Genomic DNA, 20241 nt, shown 5'->3' with positions numbered 1-20241 from the left:
TGATTGGAGAGAAGGTGAAAGTTGCTCATTCAAAGACATTTACTGTATTGAAAAAATGGGTGAAAAGCCGAATAATAAATTCAAGAAATTACAGCAGTTATTAATATTTCCCTTCAAAGATTAAACATAATTTTTTTAACTCTAGATATAAAACACTGAACTGTACTTTAAGGCTAGTGAAAACTTCAGTGACGGCTCATGAACTCGAAATTCTCCAATGAATGAGGGGACTTTTTAAAGACTGAAAACTGAAGTCAACTATATCTTAACATTTTATTTTCTCGTAAACGTAGTTACTCTACGTTCTTTTAAACGTAGTACTGTAATTGTCAAAATATTCTAACTCGAAATTTTGACGATTTAGACCTTACGTTTAAGGCCTTGTGTACGAAAACGTTTTGTTTTTGACGTTATGTCTGATAAAGATAACACAAAATCGCTTTTAGGAGGATTAATAAAATTTGGTATATGATCTCTACTCGTTATTTTTAGATTTCTGTCAAATTCTATTCAAAAGAATGTCCGGTTGTATAAACATAAGTTAATACTATGATTACAAAGCGAAGTCGGATCGATGATAAAATCGCTACATAGATTTAACATTTAAAGTGTAAAAGTGTATCGGATTAGGAACCATATCCAACAAAGGATAACCATCCGAGAACATTTAGGGTGATCTTTCCCACTGATTTAAAACTAAATTTATTTTCATTGACAGATACTTAATATTGTTAAAAAGAAAGAAATGACATTTACTATTCATTTAATGTAGTTATTGCATTAAGGGATTTTTCTTTTCAACGAATGCATTACAGATTGTTTTGCAAGAGGGTACATAATTATAATCGAGTTTCCATTTAATGATGATGATAGGGAATGAAATAATAACCTGATAAGTGTTTAATTTTATTCATTACACATTAATAGGAGAGTTTTATATAGTTGTAAACCCTTCCCCTTGTTGTTAGAGTTCAGTGTTTAAGATATCAGTACTATGATATGCTGTTCATGTAGATAAAGAAGTTAGAAAAATCGTTGATCCCCCCACCCCCATAAAAAAATACTCTGAAATCACTCTCGCATGTTAAATAAGGCAAAATAGATGAATTATTACAAGAGAAATAATGAAAAATATAAAATTATTAAAAGCATTATATTCTGGTATTAATGTTTAATAAAAAGGAATTAATTATTCGAAATGATGAAAAACAATAAATAACGCCAAGAAAAACATTTGAAGTAAAGACAGTGAAGAGAGAAAAACAAACAGAAAATACAAGTTTGCAATATTGATTAAGGATGAACAGCGAGTTCCCAAGTTAAGGAAATGAAACGTCCCCTTATTTCTTCCATAAGAAATATTCTGCCATCTCCTCAATGCGATTTCGAGCATACATTGTAGGTAATTGGTAGAATATGCTGCCATCTAAATCAAATTTATATGTCGTGGAGATACCAAAGAAGAATTTCTTTTTTGGAGTCCTCGACGCTTCTTTTGGGACTGAAAACAATGTGCGTATGTACTTGTACATTTTAAATTTCCAATTATTATATATTAAAATATTTTTATCGACAAGGTGGATGACAAATGTAGATTCTGCCTTCGCCTATACAATTGCAAATATATTACTGGCATATATCATAATCTTTATAGAAGCATATTCTTTAGTTTCCAATCCTCCGACATTTCTGTTATGGCACGACCACGAGGACACCGTCTCTCCGCCGAGCTATCAAAACAAACTTCAAACGTATATCAGGATGCTTTTATCCGTGAGTATAATTATTGAATTTTAACTTTTAAAAGCATGGTAGATATAAAAGAACTGTAATAGAAATATCGTTGATTAGTGAGGTATTTAAACTGACAACTTTTAAACTTTATAAACAAAAAATATTTTTTAATGTTGGGATACCAAGAACCTAAATTAAGCTTAAACTTAAGGGATCTCTTTTAAGAAAATGGCAGCAGCACTGGAAGACGATAATGGAAGTAAGACATACTTTTGATCTGCTTCCAAAAGTGAGACTTAAAAAGTTGTTATGGGTATTTTTACTTAAACCAATTACTCAATGATTATGGAAGCTTTCGTATCTATCAAAAATACATATTTTTAAAAAAGATGAGGCCGTGGTTGTGAAATCGATAAAGATAAAATTATCCAGAACGTCTATAGATGTAACATGTTCAAACGTTATAAGAACTACATATATTTTGACGATTTTTGTTATCCTTGGAATTATGGATCTTGTTATTATTATATTGCAAGATAATTAACCCTGAAATTTTCATTAGAAAGTTGTCTTTGGATAGGATGTTATTCTGATGTATCTAAATCTCAGCACCTTTTGTTATTTTTATAATAACGTGCGAATTCACGCCCTAAAGATTCCGGGACGAGTTTGTAGAAATGAATTGAGAAAATTCAACATAAACATCTTTGTTTGCTGAATGACATGAACACTCATAATAATTGCATAACTCAAATTTCATAGTTTTGTTTTCTCGGTATTGGGGCATCTTTCTCTCGCTATTTATTTTTCTCTCTCGAAAATAGTCATTTCACTTCACCACAACACCCTACATTCGTAATGATTTCCTTTCGTGTTATTGATGCTCAGCAATTATTCTAATATTGTATGTAGCTATATATGTGATAATTTATTGATAGCATATAAAATTATGGTAAGTGTTTATTTGGGCTGAATTGCAGCTTCAATGAATGTATTTGATTATATAATGACTTATTGTTAGTAAATAAATTTGAAGTTTCCAGTGGATTTATTGCATGGGTAAAAATGTGTGAAAATATGGGAATTGTAGGTTATATTTACTTTATATTTATTGAATTAATGCACTTTGCATTACTTTGTATTGACTCTATTTGCATTTTCTTCTCAGCGTGCTTTGCAGTTTGCAGTTAATTTTGCTGTATATATTGAAGCACTTATTGATTTAATTTGAATAATCTTTTCATCTCCAATATTATAAGATGCAAATTTCAATCCCGCATCATTTTCTCCTTCCTTGAGTTGAATGCCCATCTAATAATTTTCCTCGATTTTCATCGTCCCAATAATACATCCCTTGAAGATTAAAGTCCAATCAAAATGACTCCTTTAATTATCGCTATTTAAATTATGGTTTCTAAGCACCATGAGTGCAGATGATATGCATAAATTTTCGGGAAGTTGTGTCATAAGAATAGTTAATGCAATAAGTTGGCATAATAAAAGGAATCTAATAATTAAATGTCTCCAACATTAAAGAGAAACTAATTTTATTTATTTTTTACTTCATTGTTTTTATGAATCGTTACTTTGTTATTTTAAAATTAGTTTATTTAATTGATAATTTTGCAATTGCAATCGCATATGTATATTACAATGTAAGTTGAATCAATTTCTGGATTCATCATACATGATCTGCTATTAACAAAATTATTTTCTACATAACATTTAATGAAGCATAAAACTTAAAGTATTTAATACACTATTATAAATTAAAGCATTAAAATCATTTGAATGAAAGAATAAAAAAATTGATATTTAATTTTTTATTTCCACCTTTTATAATTTAAAAATAATTGAAGCGTTTATTTCTATATGGGAAAAAGCAATCCGAATTTTTATTTTGAAATGGATAATTCCTCAATATACAATAAATATGTAGAGAAGGATAACTTTTACTGATCAAAATTAGTGAATTAGTAATAAGTTCAAAATTAAGTAGCAATAAATTTAATGAAAATAAGCTAAAAATTAAGTAGCAATAAATTTAATGAAAATAAGCTAAAAATTAAGTAGCAATAAATTTAATGAAAATAAGCTAAAAATTAAGTAGCAATAAATTTAATGAAAATAAGCTAAAAATTAAGTAGCAATAAATTTAATGAAAATAAGCTAAAAATTAAGTAGCAATAAATTTAATGAAAATAAGCTCAAGATTAAGAAACGATGAGTTTAATGAAAATAAGCTCAAAATTAAGAAACGATGAGTTTAATGAAAATAAGCTAAAAATTAAGTAACAATACGTTTAACGAAAATAAGCTCAAAATAAAGAAACAATAAGATAAGTTCAAAACATTTTTCTATTCACTGAAATCATAACCAAGCTTAAGAATTTCGAAAGACGTTTCGAATAGTATAAGAAATTTTTTAAATAAAAAAAAATCACATGAATTCAGAAATTTTGATCATTTCATTAATAATGAACATAAAATACAAAATTCATTATTCTAATTTATACCTTAATCTAAAGAAGAATCAGTATTTTTTGAATTATATAAATACTCTGTATTTTTTATAAGTAAATAAGTTAAACGTTATGCAGAATTTCATGCACTTTATTTTGGAGGGAGACTGATTATTCCTAACTGAATTTGGTTTTCTTTTAACAGATAGCTGTCCATTATACTTAACCTTTCTATCGACATTCAGCTTCTACGATAGCTTGGAATTACCATCTCATGATCATTAAGTTCCAGGTTTGGAATCCTTTTTCATCGAGCATGATGGAGGTTAAATCCGAGTTGAGGGCAAAACTTTTCCATATGTGTATGGTGCGAAAGCTTGAAAGGCGCCCTCTGATAAAGATTCAAAACACGTTAGTGTGCTCTAGAGTAGCCTTAATTTTGCTTTAAAACTATACATTAATCTAATTAAATAAATCTACAATAGTTTTTTACTCTTCTTTGGCAAACAAGTATATTTCTTGATTTTAGTTCTAAATCCGAATGTAGAAAGTAGAAAATATTTTTTAAATGATTGATATTTTAAAATATATTGGCATCAAAATAAATTTTTTAGTTTCTAATTTCTTCTCGCTATCTATTTTCTGTTCAATTAAATCTATGGAATTGGTGATAGACGATCTTATTCTTTTGTTTTAATTCAATACATTTATGAAACCGGAAGGTAATCTTTCATGTATTTACTATGAAGCATTTTGTAACATTAGTATAATATCTTAAATAAAACCTAAGAAATTTGTATCCCAAAACTTGTCAAGGATTATTTCATTTCTGTATTACGGTTTGAAATCTGCATAATATTTCTTCCTAAGCATATACATTATTTTATATTTTTGGTAAGCAAAAATAGTTTTACATGGTAACATAACCAAGAAGTCTTAAGATATTTCAATGTGTACATGTCTTATTTCAACTAATAAATGGTCATTATTGGCTAGAAGTACACTGTTGGATATTGTACACATATTTCCCGCGATGCTTCATTACCGGATTAATAAACACCGACCGTTTTGGTCAATATTTTCTCTTGGAAGTTGGAGCGGAATCGGACTAGCAATGTGTCAGTGTAAAGTTTGTTGGTTACTATTCGGAATTCGGCAGAATTTGAAATGTAGCTTTAGATGTTCAGTATTTCGTAAAAATGGTAGATGATTAAAGCCAGAAGAAATGTCACAATAAATTTTAACATTTTGAGGTATCAGTATATTTATATGTATAAAACACAAACTGGGAAAACATACTGGATTTTGTCTGTGATAATATAACGAATGACTGAAGGAAGCATTGTGTATTATATTATCTCACAATTTGAAACCAGATGAAACTCCATTAGTGACCGAACTTTTTAAGTTTGAAACACGTTCATTTGACAAAGTCAATTTTACTTCCAAATTTCCCTATGCAAAGAAAATATTTTTCATGGGCAGAGTTAATATGCTTCAAACATAGGCAGATGAAGAATTCTAATGACCAAGAGTAGGTAAAGAGTAGGTTTTGTAAAACGGACAAGGACGCATGTAGGAAATTACTCTATCATCAAGGTATCGCATAACAGAGAAACAAACATCAATAATCTATTATTTTAAAAAGCTTTAAAATGATGCGTTTTTGTTTTAGGAGTATGAAACCATCTTCCAATTATTATCTCAGCAGTTGCCATTAAATTCCACGTGCTTTGTTAAATTTTCATTTTTAAGCTATGATGGTGAAATTAAAGTATTTTTTTTTAATATTCTTTGCTTGCAACGCAGTGTTTAATTTAATGAAAATGAAATTCGGAGCTTTTTTTCTTCGAATTCCAAGAAAAGAAGTGAGATTTGTAAAATTCGGCTATGCACCAATTCTTCGAGTTTTATGGCTATTATAACAATGCAGAATTGTAAGAAGAATCCTATTTTTAAAAAAAGCTCATTAAAAATAATTTTTAAACATTTATATTAGAATCCATTTATATTATATTCAACATCCAAGTTCATATTGTTCAACTTGCTCTGGATAAATATTTTGATCTTATGCCATTAAGATCTTTTCAATTCCGAGAGCCTAAATTTTTGATTCATTTATAATATCATGGTAATGGTTTCTTTGAACTCCGACCATGGCTGGCTTCCAAGCAGATGTTTATAAGCTTATTCTTTTTCCTGGAAAATTGTTCCAAATAGTAACTATTTTCAGTTACTGTAATCTTTCTGAAACTGCTTGATATTTGCGAGATCACTTCATCTCTCATGGGATTGTTAAAAAATAATACGAGTACACAATTGAAGTTTTCTGTTTTGATGTCATGTACGGAAAACTTCAGAGCGTCTTTTAACAAAATATAGGAATTTGTTTTAGTAAAATATGATATGCATCTTTAAATGATTTAGCTAAAATTTGTGGTCTTTTTTATGTGTTCATATTCGATGGAAAAAATGAATTAATGCTTCACAAAATATTGAGCATTTTTAACTCCAAAGAATTGATTAATATGTTAATCTCTCATAATCTCCATAATAATCTAAACGGCATTGCTGAAATCAATACTTATAATCTGATGAATTATTTAAAAAATTGTTTACAAATAATCAAGAGTGCTAGTTGTTAAAGATACTAATTTTAATATTGGTAATTCGAAGCTGAAAGAGAAAAAATGGAATATTTTTTTGTTGATGAATACAATATTTAATACATAAATTAAAAATTTTCAAAAATTCTGTAAGAACTTATACTCAATTAGCGATCTTTAATGTCTACTATATTTTTCGTAGGAGGAATTTGTTTAAAACTAGATTAGATCTATTTTTTTTCTATTTGTATGCGTGATGCTTTCGCGTGAATAAACAATTTTGTTTAACTATATTTGATCTTAGACTAGTAAAAACAGACATTAATTACTTGAAATACAATATGTTTATTCCTTCAATTAAATATAATATTGGTCCGTTTATTAATTCAATTAATAATTTTTAATACTTACAAATCTTTCTGCTTTAGATTGTTTAATTTATTTTGAACCTTATTATTTGGTGAGTCAGTGCATCCCAGTTATTGTTTTTACAGCGTCAAAGAATTATTTTTTGGAAATAGAAAAAAAATTCTTAATAATCATAGCGTCATTGCGCTCGTTTTTCCAATTTAGACTTTGTTTTAACAAATATAGCTTTTCGTCACTTTGCTGCGGTTTCTCCTCAAACTGCGGAAGGAGGAAAAATTCAAACTTTCGTTTTGAATTATTTCCTCTTTTAAATACTGACATAATTTTTAAAGTAAACACTTCTACACTAAGAAAATTGGATAATGCTTAGGATAAAAATGAATTACTTTACAGAGACAGTCCGGGAAAAAATCGCATTGATCCGTCTTTAAATTTTTAGGATTTATTCTTATTATTTTCAATTAAGTTTTCGCTTTCGAATTTTTTTAATTCTTCGAGCTTCATTAAATAGCTGGATGAATTATAAAATATTAATTCATTCGCAACAAAATTATGGCATCTACAAATGCAAAAATCAATCGCCTACACAAACTTCAGTCACGAACTTTAGTAAAGTGACTGAAAGGATGGTTTTTAGTAAATACCTTTTTACACAATTAACACATTTGCCCAATTTTATGTTTTTCGTACATGCAAATATGGATTCAGTAAACGCTTCCTAATTGGTTAAAGTTCTGAAATTTCGTGCATTTCAGTGCATTTTTTACATATATGTAATATATATACTTAATAAAATACTTATATAATACTTATATACTTATGTAAAAAAACACATTAATGTTGTCTTATTAATTTTATTTAATTTAGGTTTCGAACCAGTGATGTCACTTGGTAATAAAAAAAAGGTTAAACTCCTTTAAAGATTTCATATTATTTAAACAATTTAAATTAATGACTAAGAAGAGAGTAATTAAATTGAAAATGTATAAACTTAAGCACAATAAATAAATCAGCAGTTTTAGAGATTAAATAAAAGCAATCTTTTTAGCACATTAACAAAAGTAACTTTTTATTAACACTGACAAAACTTTTATAGATAATGATAAGTTTATTTCATTTCTCTATTTTTTTTTATTTCAACAAAATTCCCGCTATTACAAATGGCTCCATCGAGATGGCAGTCATGTGAGATTCTATTTATCCACTCAAATGATATATATTGAATATTTATATGAATATATATATATTTACGGATATGAATATCATCGGTTGAAAAGCTCAGTGATGTAATTGAGGTCACTTGTTTACCCAGTCCACCAATAACGCGATTGATAGTCGATCATTATGGGATTGCTTAACTTGCAACTTTAGCAATAACTATAACAACTACTTTGCTCTTAGATATGATGTATAAAACAGCACATTATTTTGTAAATGCTCCTCATAAATAGTTTATTAATATTTATATATTTGTTATTTTTTTACAATTTATTCGTTTAATACTATCTTTTACATCATAACATGATCAAATAGAAAATTACCAAAACGTAGTTTTCATTATTCTCAAATTTTTATTTAAAATCAGCCAGAATAGTTCTCCGAATTCTCCAATAAATGTATTTGTCTATTATTAACAGCATGCTATTGAAGAACGATAATTACAAAAGAACCTTTCAGCATCTGATTTTTGGCAATTGCTTTGGAAATGAATCACTGCTATGCTACTTAACAAACAAGAACCAGAAAATTAAATAAGTATTTTGGAAGCTTTTTTTCGACCTACTAAAACCAAAAATTCACACAGAACTATAATTGTAGTCACAAAATCACATACTAAATTTCATACATTTAAATCATTGTTTTTCTGACTTAACGCATTTACATGTTTGTGAAATAACAAACTGACAGATGGCGTATCTCTCGATGTATTTGGTTCCGAATTATCTAGATATCAAATCTGTGCATCAAATTTCATTCATATATCTCGTTTCATTTTGCATTTATTGTATTTGGACAGTTAACCTATATTTAGATAATATTCAGTCTAAGGAAATGTACCTAAAATTTGAAAGATATCTACAAATTTGTTGAAGAAGTGATATTCAAATTTCATCTTTACAGCTCAAAGCGCTCATAGACAGACGACATGTAGACATAATTCCAAAGATGTGCTTTTCGTACTCTGAACATGGAGATTAATCAATCTGTAGGCCGAATCCTTTCATGACTACATTAAAAATATATCCAATTGTGTTTAAATCCAAACGTTTTGCGAATCTTAGAACCGATATATGCCTTTTCTAAATCTTTCATTTTTCTGTTTTTCTAAATTAGTAATTTGCGTAGTAATAATACAACTTCAAGCTCTTAATACAATAAAATGTGATACTATCAAGTAAAAATTAAAATTTATGCAAAAATAAAATTTTCAAGCTTTTCAAGTGGAAATTAATTTATGCAAAATTAACATTTTCATCATCATTGCACAATATGTGATTATTAAAAATATTATATTTGAAATATGAAATTGGCTTTGATAAAAATATATTAGTAATTAGTAAGAAAGTTTTATTCTCTGAAACGCAATTTATTTATTAATGAGTTAAAAATCCATTTGGACAAAAAATGAAACTTGCTAGTCTTAAAGGAGGGGGAGGAGACTTTAAAAAAGAAAAATCATGTTGTCAATAAAACAAAGCAAATTCCGTTTGAAAAGATACAAAAGAGAACATTCTTCGAATTAAGGAAAAGACTAAGCTAAAAATGTTACAGTTTACAAAATTGATTTTTTTTTCTTTTAGATTTGGTGATAAATTAACGGAGAAACTCTACAACATATATAATTCTTATATTGAAAAATTCAATATCTGACTCTACAAATATGAATGCGAATTCTTTATGATGTACTACTTTAAGAACTCCCATATAATTCTTTGCGCTTATTTACCACAAAATAGAGTGAAATGTCGGTTTGATATTTTGTGTTGTTAAATGGTGGTCGAGGTACAAAACTATGCACTTGCTCAGTTAAGCACATATTATTGCATTATTTAATTCACCTTTTGGATAATTATTTGCGCTTTTATTGATAATAAAAAGTTCCAATAAATGTATCATATACAGAAATAAAGAGAGAATTGGTAAATATAAAAAAATCACCCCGAAAATAGAACACACACACACACACACACACACACACACACACACACACACACACACAGCAAAATTTAAACCTGAACCGAAGGAAACTATATTCAGGTTATACTCAAGAAAATTCATCATCCACGACATTCGCGCGTAAGGCGATCGTATTTATTTTGGTGTTAAGATTATTTATATTTTATATTATCAGTAGATCGAGAGATATTGCTGACCAAAATGTGAATGGTTTCTCTATATTTCAAACTTCTAAAGTATATCAAACAGTTTTGTTCTGATATCCATCTCAAAATTAAGTAATTTTATATATATATTTTAAAATTTAATTTTTCATTAAACTATAAAAGAATATATTTTGAACATTTTTTTTATTTAAATTATATGGCAGTTTATTTCGAACATACTCCTGCCAAAATCGAAAACAATGTTTCAGTAAATTTCTATACCATCTGTTCCCGAAAGAGAAAACTCAAGTAAAGAAGTTCATAAATCAGTGAAAAAGTAATGATATACGAATCCATGCCATTTTTTTCTAGGAAATATCATAAAAAAAATAACAAAAACAGAAGCGTTTGTGTCGGAAAACTAGAGATTAGATTTAGAACATCACGAATTCATGAAAGCTTCGTAGAATAAAGTTTTTACCTCTAGAGGAAAAGTAAACGTGATGGAAATATTTGGGACAGATATTTCCATTTGCAGAACCAGAAATAGTAAATGTGTTATTGATTCTTTATATCGAGATTGAAGCTCACGAAACAAGGCAATAAAAAATTTCTCATAAGCCTATGTTCCAGTGCTCAGGCAGTTTTATTATAAAGTGATGGATTATTTGCTCAGAAAAATTGAATCTTCCCAAACAAATGAAAGTAAACGATTTCCAATAGGATTATAGCAATCTGTTGTTTATGCATGATCATGTATTATTTAAATATTTAATGGATGCTTATACCCATTGTTGTCAATGTTTTCAACCACAAAAGATGTTTAATACTCTTATATGCTCCTATAAAATGATTAATTCGTGAATATTATCTCAAAAATCTTTTGCAAGAGGGACGTCGGGAATGCGAAGCATATGGAGGTCAGTATCTTAAATGAAGCATAAAAAAATAGCATAGTCGTAGGAAAATTCTACCTCAAAGGAATTTCAAATTTTAGACAAGCGAACAATGTATTAATTTGGATGAAAATGTGCATATATTTTTAACATCTTGAGCTAGATGAATATTGCCTTACATGATTTGCCAGTACAAAATTTATAAATGAATTTATTATAAAGTTCATTTGAAATTCTATCACTTCTTTGCATGGTTATATTAAAATAACTACATACCAACTATTTCTATAATAATTTCCTACACTTTCAGCATCTTTCTTATTTCGCTGTTTGGAAGGTTGTTACTCTGTTGCATCTATTTTTTCCTCTCCAGACCAAACCTCCTCTGCAGCATTTGCCGTAACACAGAATGCAGCTCCATAAGTTTTTGGTTGTTCTGGCTATGTTCTTCCACGAGTTGGCTGCGATGGTCTGGTGGTGAGATCTCGGCTTCAAAACCGGTGGGTTTCAGGTTCAAGATCCGATTCCACCGAATAACCGTAGTGTAAGCGGGTCTGATGTGTGTTAAATCCGTCAGGGCCAAAGGGCCTCTGCCTGTGTGATGTGGAGTTTTAGAGAAGGGTTACAGTTCAGGTGTCGTCCTCGCCACTTGACTGTGGTTCAAAATTACGAGTTCCATCCCAAAATAGTACTAGTGTTGTTTTAAAACGGGACGTTAATACAACTAAACTCCACGAGCTACATGTAGAAATCGTTACTATCCACCTATAACCCCATAATTTTGGCCAGAGGCAAAATCTCGTCGATTAAAATTCCTCAGGTATTCACTTAAACCCGTTGGATTGGCGTTCGACAATCGGACCAAAATTTCATCAATGCAAATAGATAAAAGTGCTCTTTTCAACTCAACACAGACTGATGGTCTAACTCAGCATGTGACGTCACGATGTCTTGTCATTCGTTCTGTGGAACATCACTCGTTAAGCGAATTATATTTTGTTTTGCTCTTTATGGAAGTCACTCATTATGCGTGTTTTGACTGTAGTCTGAAACGTGTTTGCAACAGATATTTTAGGCTCGATTAATCTGTTTAGTCTTTGTCAGGTTTGCTTACGTGAAGTTTTGGACTTCGTTCGTAACTATTTTCGCATTTCTTAATTTACAGATAGAAAGACAGCCTGAAAGCATTATGAAGTTGTTAAAAGGGAAAGTTAAAGATCTGACTTGAAGTTAACGCACAAAGAAAGGATTTAAAAAAAAATTATAATTCATTGACATTTGCAAAAGTATAGGAGTGAAAGATTTCAATAAAATAGTGAAATTGATTTTAAATTTCATTAAGGAAAAAAAAGCGTGGTAAAAAATTGCATTTGAAAATAATTTAGAGAAAAATTAAAATTACAGAGCTATTCAGAAATAAAATTCGTATAATTAAAAAGTTAATTTTTTTAAATCTTAAAATGTTGCAAAATTATTTTTTTGCCATGAATTAGTTTAAAAAGTATTAAGAAAAAATTATTAAAATCTCGTTTGACTTTTTAAAAATTAAAAATATATTTAATAATTAAGAGTTCTTGATTAGTGAAAGTCTATTATCCAACAAAAAGTTACATGCCTACATTGGTAACATTCCGTCCAGAGGTCTTCACTGTGTAGTGTTCTGGGCGATTTTTGCTTTACGCAGTTTACAGGAAGTATACTAGCCTAAGAACAGTGTTCAAAAATTTGAATGCTTTCTTTTAACTTTCATTTTTTATGCATTATTATATTAATAAATTTATTTAGAGGATAAAGCTAGATTACACAGAGCTTCCATCGTAGAAGATATTTAGTAGCTAACAATTCAATGCGTAGAATAAACAATCTGATCTTTGGTCGTAAATCAGAGGATACTTTTTACTGGTTTCAGTCCTCTTGAGATCAATACTAATCGACCAATATTACATTCTAGAATTAACTTGCAGTCCGATCACGCATATGACCTATCTTTATTTTTGAAACTAAGAGGGCACCAAATTATGTCCCCCCGGTATGTGATGAAAAGTACCCTTTTACTGCTTTCCTCCGATCCGTATATTTTAATTTGATTTGATATGGATTCCCTTGATAATAATGTCGTTATTAAACACATTTCCTTTTAGATTCTGGTTAACATATTCGTTTCTACTTTTATTTATCATGCATTTTTGTGTGTGAAATCATTAGAGATCTGATCCGGGAAAGTATTTCTGGAAGTAGTATATTCATTTTTTCGAAAAAGAAAAAAATCAATGGCTTCTACTATTTCGTAGATGTATTTTTATCTATTATAATTAAGAAATATCCACATAATTCCCTTTATAGAGTAATCCCCGAATGAATCGTTAACATATATTGCAAGGGATTAAAATGAGTAAAATTGAAAAAAATTAACATGTAGATAAAAGGAACGAAATTGTTTGACTTTTCTTTTTAAATGTTGCTGGAAGATACAACCTTGTTCTTTTTAAATATCCTCGGATTACCCGTTATCATTTCCCAATTACCCGTCATCCTCATTGTATCATCCCAATAATCAGGTGTGGGATAATGCAATGGGATACGAAGATTAAATGGATGATAGACGTATTGGATAACAGACAGTTGCGAAATTCTATCGTCTTTGTGGATAAGAATCTGTATCATTCCATTTAAAGAGAAAAACAAATCAACTAGTGCGGCAGCTATACCATTAATAAGCAAACGTTTGAATCTTGAGTTCTATTGTGTAATCACTATCGCAAAACATGAATACTGTCTTGTTCAAAATATTGTATATTTTAACATTATACGAAAACATTCTCATACAATCAAAGTGGCACAAAAAAAATGTCCCCTCCAATAAAAATTTCTTTTCACTTTAACAAAGTTCTTATGCCTTATTAGGAAATGAAGACCTTAAATAAAGTCCTTTCATATAACTTCTATTGAGTAATCCAATTTCATTGCGAGGTATAATTTGATAATGTAAGGATTCTTTTCTCAGCGTCCTGTATCGTATAAGAATGAGTTTTATGAGGATTCTCGAATGACCGCCTTTCCATACATGTTGTTTCGACGCAGCCGTTTTGTGCGTCAGAATAGCTTTGTCTGGATTTATTGTTATGATTTATTACAGCCAGAGAGAGAGTTTACTTCCTATATCAATATATTCTAGAACTATCATATTATTGATTGGATATTTATTCAACCACTTTAAAGTATTAAAAATTGGTCATTCTTCACTCAAAATTTGTGTTATGTTGTTATGTACATATATATTTAAAAGTTGATCGCTTATAAATCATGCTGAGATTCTTTTTAGCCTGGATTTAAAATATTGTCTCATATAAGCTGACACATTTTTTTAAGATGCAGTTTCGAGACTCTTTTGGAATTGTTAGTAATTCTTTTGAAATGTAACATTTTAGAACTGAAATTAGAATCTTTTATATGATTCCAAACTATTGAAAGTATGATTGCGCGGTCATTTTATAGCAGTACAATCTATATTCTGAGATTTAGTTCCCACGGAATGCCTATGTTCTATATAATTTGAACCTTGGGAATTTTTTCCGAAAGATACATTGGAATTGACGAATGAAATAAACATAAATGCAATAACAGATGCATAAATGTATGAAATTTGAGCGTAAACGTCTTCCACCTACAAAGATTGAAAAGTGTTTAAGGTGACGGTGTACTCTGTTAGGCACTTTTGCAAATAATTCACTAAGGATTATGAAATATTTTATGCATATGTATTACAATATAAATATTTCAAATTTCTTTAAAAATCGCTTTAAAACAAACAAATAAACGATTTTTTTAATTAAAGAATATAATTTTTTAAATTTTTAAAATATTCTAAGCAATTTAATTTTTAATTTTTTCCTTATTACCCACTATAAATTTATTTTTGAAAATTACTTTGTATGATTTTGTAATTCCATGCTAGTTTTTTATAAATATTTTCATGCACAGTTTCTGAATTTTTATAGGAATTTTGTTTTTCTTAACTAAAATTGACTTATAACTATCTAAAAAAAACCCTCAAAATATAAAATGCATATCCTATCTACTTTTAAAGTTTGACCAAAATCTTTATTATCTATTTCATTTAATTTCTTCAAAAATTAAGACACCTGCAACATTTCAAAGATATTTAAATATAATTAATGAGAAGTCATTAAATTTACTTTTTTCCACTATGGTCTTCAAATTTTTATTTTATTGAACACTATTTTAGTTGAATTTAAATATATAGTTTCATGATGAAATAATAAAAAATCTCAGAGTTTCGTCTCTTTTTGTTTATTTCAAAGTCCACTGTTCCCTTAATAAAACTATCAAATCACCTTTTTTTTAACATTAAAAGAAATAATGAATAATAAATATCGTTTTAGAAACTTTCAAATTGAGAAATATTTTATTAACATTTTTCTCAAAACTCTGCAGCTGAAGAGCGGGTACAAAGTGTACAAATTATTGCATCTTCATAGAAAAGCTGAGAATTCAATAATTCTTTTAATTTACTTGAGAAGAAAAGATAAATTAGAAAGTTTGAGATAATAACTTTGACTTTAGAAACAATACGTTGTAAAAAATTTATAGGAATTCAATGGTTATGATATTTTATTTATTTTTACTTTGACCGTTTCCAATAAACCGATAATTTAATCCGATGCCACCATATAATTTTTTGAATGTATCTGCCTGCATGTGTTCGCCTTTTTTTATCGATATTTTATACTAGTTACCAATTATACTCACTTTCAGAGGAACTTTCTTTTATTGAGTTTGAAAGTGGAAAAAGTTTTGTTTCATTTTATAAGAGACATGAAATGCATTGATTATCATTCTACTGTCCTATAGTTGTATCAGCTTTTTCCATAAAGGTACATTTTTTGTTTTTAAAATTCTGAATAATTTTAATTCTATTGTCTAATTTTGAACGTTAAGATATAAGAAGTATTTTTAAAGATTTTTTGGTTTGGATTTATTTTTCGGTTGAATTCTTGCTGCCAATAGTAAGAAACAAGTAATTTTGCTTTCTTGTTTATGTATCGTCAAAAGTATAGTATAAGTATAGTAATCGTCAAAAAATTCGAACTCGAGATTTTGACGAATCGCCACGTTTGAGACCTCTCCGAGTTCGAAAAGCACACTTTTGGAAGTCTGCCTGGCTGATAAAAGTAAGTAGAAAACGCTTTAATGTAGACAGATGAAATTTAGTATACTTTTGTTATACCAAATTTGTAGATTTCTGTCTAATTTAGAACAAAATCCGCTCTGAAGAGGTCTGTTTGTCTGGCTGTTCGAATATAGAACACGATAACTACGAAACGAAGAGATGTACATAGATAAAATTCTATACACAAAATTAACATCTATAATCTAGGCATATAAAACTTTGAGCCGAATTTAACAAAGGATTGACCATATGTACTTTTAGAAATATATAAACGCAATATCTCAAAGTCACAATGACTTAAATATATCATTCGATAATTTTGTGACTACATGTATGATTTTGCCTGAATCTTTTTTATTTCAGTCAGTTAGGAAAAACGCATCTAAAAAGCACATTTGAATTTTGAATACTATTAAACGCATGCCAGGGATTAAACGTCAAATAACTCGCCATGAATGGCACGATAAATTTAGTAAAAATGTTAAATTCACGCCAAATGTTAATAGTTCTTAAATATTATACGCCAATGCTATACGTGGCGTTATCTGGTATTGCATCGGTATATGGAAAAAAAGTTTTAGGGAGAAAAAGTTATGGATTTTTAAAAACTGTCAATACAAATTTTAAACCCTTTGAAATGAGAATGCGATCCAAATAATATGTTGAAAAGTTAAACAGCATTTGACAAGTTCATCAAATTGAGTTCAGATTGATGTGCATCTTGTTTCAAAGAAATATGAAGGCTTTTTTGAGGCCCATACATAATAAGCCCATATCGCACATATGCCCATGATTAATTTATTGAGGAATCGGGTATCTATCCTCTGATGCTGTTACCGAGATTAATACCACGGCGATATTAATAAGGGCAGCTCAAAATGTAAATAACGAAAATTAGTGAAACGGACAAGGGGACAGAAAGTTGTTTGCTCTGTCACTGTGGGCAAAGAAAGACTCACGACAATGTTCCCATATGTCAGGAAATATTTTTTTTTGTAGATTGCATATAATATACAGATAGAATACGTTTCTGTATATTATACACATTATTCTATATGCTTTGCAGATGATTCAGCTAGTTTCAAATTCTCCTCTTCTGATTTAAAAAGTTTTGTTTTATCCTTTAAGTAGAATTCCATAAAGCAAATCATTGTTTTTTCCTCGTTTCGCCTTAAAGACCAAGAATCACGTAAATACGATTAGCGTGACAATGTTGCAATTTTAGCTTTAGCATTTATTGCTGGAGAGAGAAGAACTCGCGTTGAATCAAACCCGTGGGAAATAGAAAAGTAAATTTGAAACGTTTCTCTCGAGAAATTCCTGGTTTCGTATTGATTTAGTTTTCTCCCTAAGCAAGATTATCATCTTAATGTGGTTGTCAAAATAAAGGAAAGCAATGAAAATTTAATAATTTTTCCAATTTGCAGAAATCTTACATTGATAATCACTAATAAGTTTTTATTCTGGCCTTTTTTTCTTCGCAATGAAGTTTTTGTTGCTGTTTACTATTTAGTATTTAAGCCTTATAATTTTAAAACATAATTTTGCTTTGCCATCTAGTTAGTTTCTGTGAATTTCAAATTTTTACTTGAAAATTTCTATTTAAACGTTGAAAGATCAGACAGTTATCATTATTTTATAGTTCACAAGAAACTGCATCGAATACAAAATAGAACGCCCACACTCCTAACAGAAATCGGCAATATGCTCGAAATCAACCACTAAGGAACTAAGCAAGATGAAAGCGCTTATTTTTCCTTTTTAAATCATCGGCAGCTCGCAAAGCGCAGTTTTAACCTTTAAAAGTTTTGATTTTTCTGGCTTGGGAAGAAAATTGTTACACGAAAGTGATCTCAGTGCCGCTAGTTCTCCAGAAAAGATTCGGCAGTTTTTAAACGCTAAATATAAATTCTCGAAGTAGTTGTGGAGATGAGGAGTTATCGGAGCTCTTGCGGAAGCGGGTCGTTTGTCATGCCATTGGACGGCAGAAAAATTTTTTAATCTCGTATTATCATTCAACTATAAAGAAGATTTTTTTACTGCATTTTTCTGTGTAATCGATATACGATGGTGGAAATTTTTTACTTTATGCATTCTGAATATTACTACATATGATGTTACTATGAATTAATTATTGAGATAAATTTATATAAAAAACACCGTTGAATTTAAAATTAATAGAATACTAAAACCAATTTAAAATGGCATCCAATTTTTTAAAGATTTTTGAGAAAAATGTGAAGGTCAATATTTTAATTTTATATAAAACGCTGTTTGTACTATTGCATGCCCAACTTCGATGAAAGTATGCTCAGTAATAATGAATATAATACTGAGAAGGTTTAGTTATATGTACGCAAAGTGTTTCAGAATTCATAGCGCAAAATTTAGGCAGACACACAGAATGTAACAATATTCTTTGTGAAACTTACAAAGATATATAAGAATAGAATTTGGGGGACAATCTTTCTATTAGAAAGAACCACAAAAAAAAATGTTATTTCTGGGAGTCTCCGTATTAATGTGCTAACATCTAACAGCAAAATTATACTTGAATTCCGACTCGGCTCCATTTTTTATCACATGTTTTATACAAAAAAGTGTATATTCGGCAGCATTACTCTCTCCCCCCCCCCCGCTCCTAGAAAAAACCAAACAAATAGTTGAAGGAGGCAATAAAGCAAATAATGGAAGTTTCGATAAATTATTCTGGGACTCTTTATATACACACATGCAAGAAAGATGCACTCTTTATACTGTGATTTCATTTGTAGAAAGTAATTCAGTACTAACAAAGATAAATTAGTCAGGCATTTCCAAAGAAATACCAATTGTCTTCTTTTATGACCTATAAACGTCTCGCTGATTGGATATATCGATAAATCTATGAAGAACAATAATTTAATCTTGAGGAAGATATTTATATAAAAGTTAAAGACTACAGTAAATGAAAATTATATAAATTTATTTTTTCTTTTATTTTCATTCAAATAATTTTCATAATTTAAAAGTAATTAAATGTAGCTTTAATATTTCACGAATTTGTTTGAAAACAATATATTTAAAGAATAAAAACTTAAAGAAACATTCTTGTATGTAATTTCTATAAAGTTTAAGACAAGAATATTAAATAATATTTTAAAATACTTAAAAATATATTTTAAAATATTTAAAATGTGATTATTTTTTGAGAAATCTCATTTATAACTATTCTTAAAGTTTCTATACACTCATATTGCTATAATTTTATCTTTTTGCTTGGCGCAATATAGTAAACATCTTAACTTTTGTGCCATTAAAAAAAAAAAAACTAAACCACATTAAAACAAGAAACACACATTTCTTTTTTTATTCTTAAAACTGTCAAAGATGATTCAGAAAAGAGTGTACTTTTCAAATCTATGTCTAAACAAGTAATGAATGGATGAATTGCAGAAACCTTTTAAAAACTTTAAAATGATTCTATATGAAATTATATCTTATTATTAATTTCCAGCAGCGTGTTAATTTGATAGTGATTGTATAGCATCTGATAATAATTCGACAGCATGACATTCAGGTTACTAACTTACTAACATTTTCTTTGAACTATCTTCAAAACGTTTTATTATTCTCTTACTCAGACAAAATGTTTTAAAACTTGTTAATCGCCATCGGAAT

Source organism: Argiope bruennichi, chromosome 9, assembly GCF_947563725.1.
Source record: "Argiope bruennichi chromosome 9, qqArgBrue1.1, whole genome shotgun sequence".
Classification (NCBI taxonomy): domain Eukaryota; kingdom Metazoa; phylum Arthropoda; class Arachnida; order Araneae; family Araneidae; genus Argiope; species Argiope bruennichi.
Note: the sequence above shows the minus strand (reverse complement) of the source record.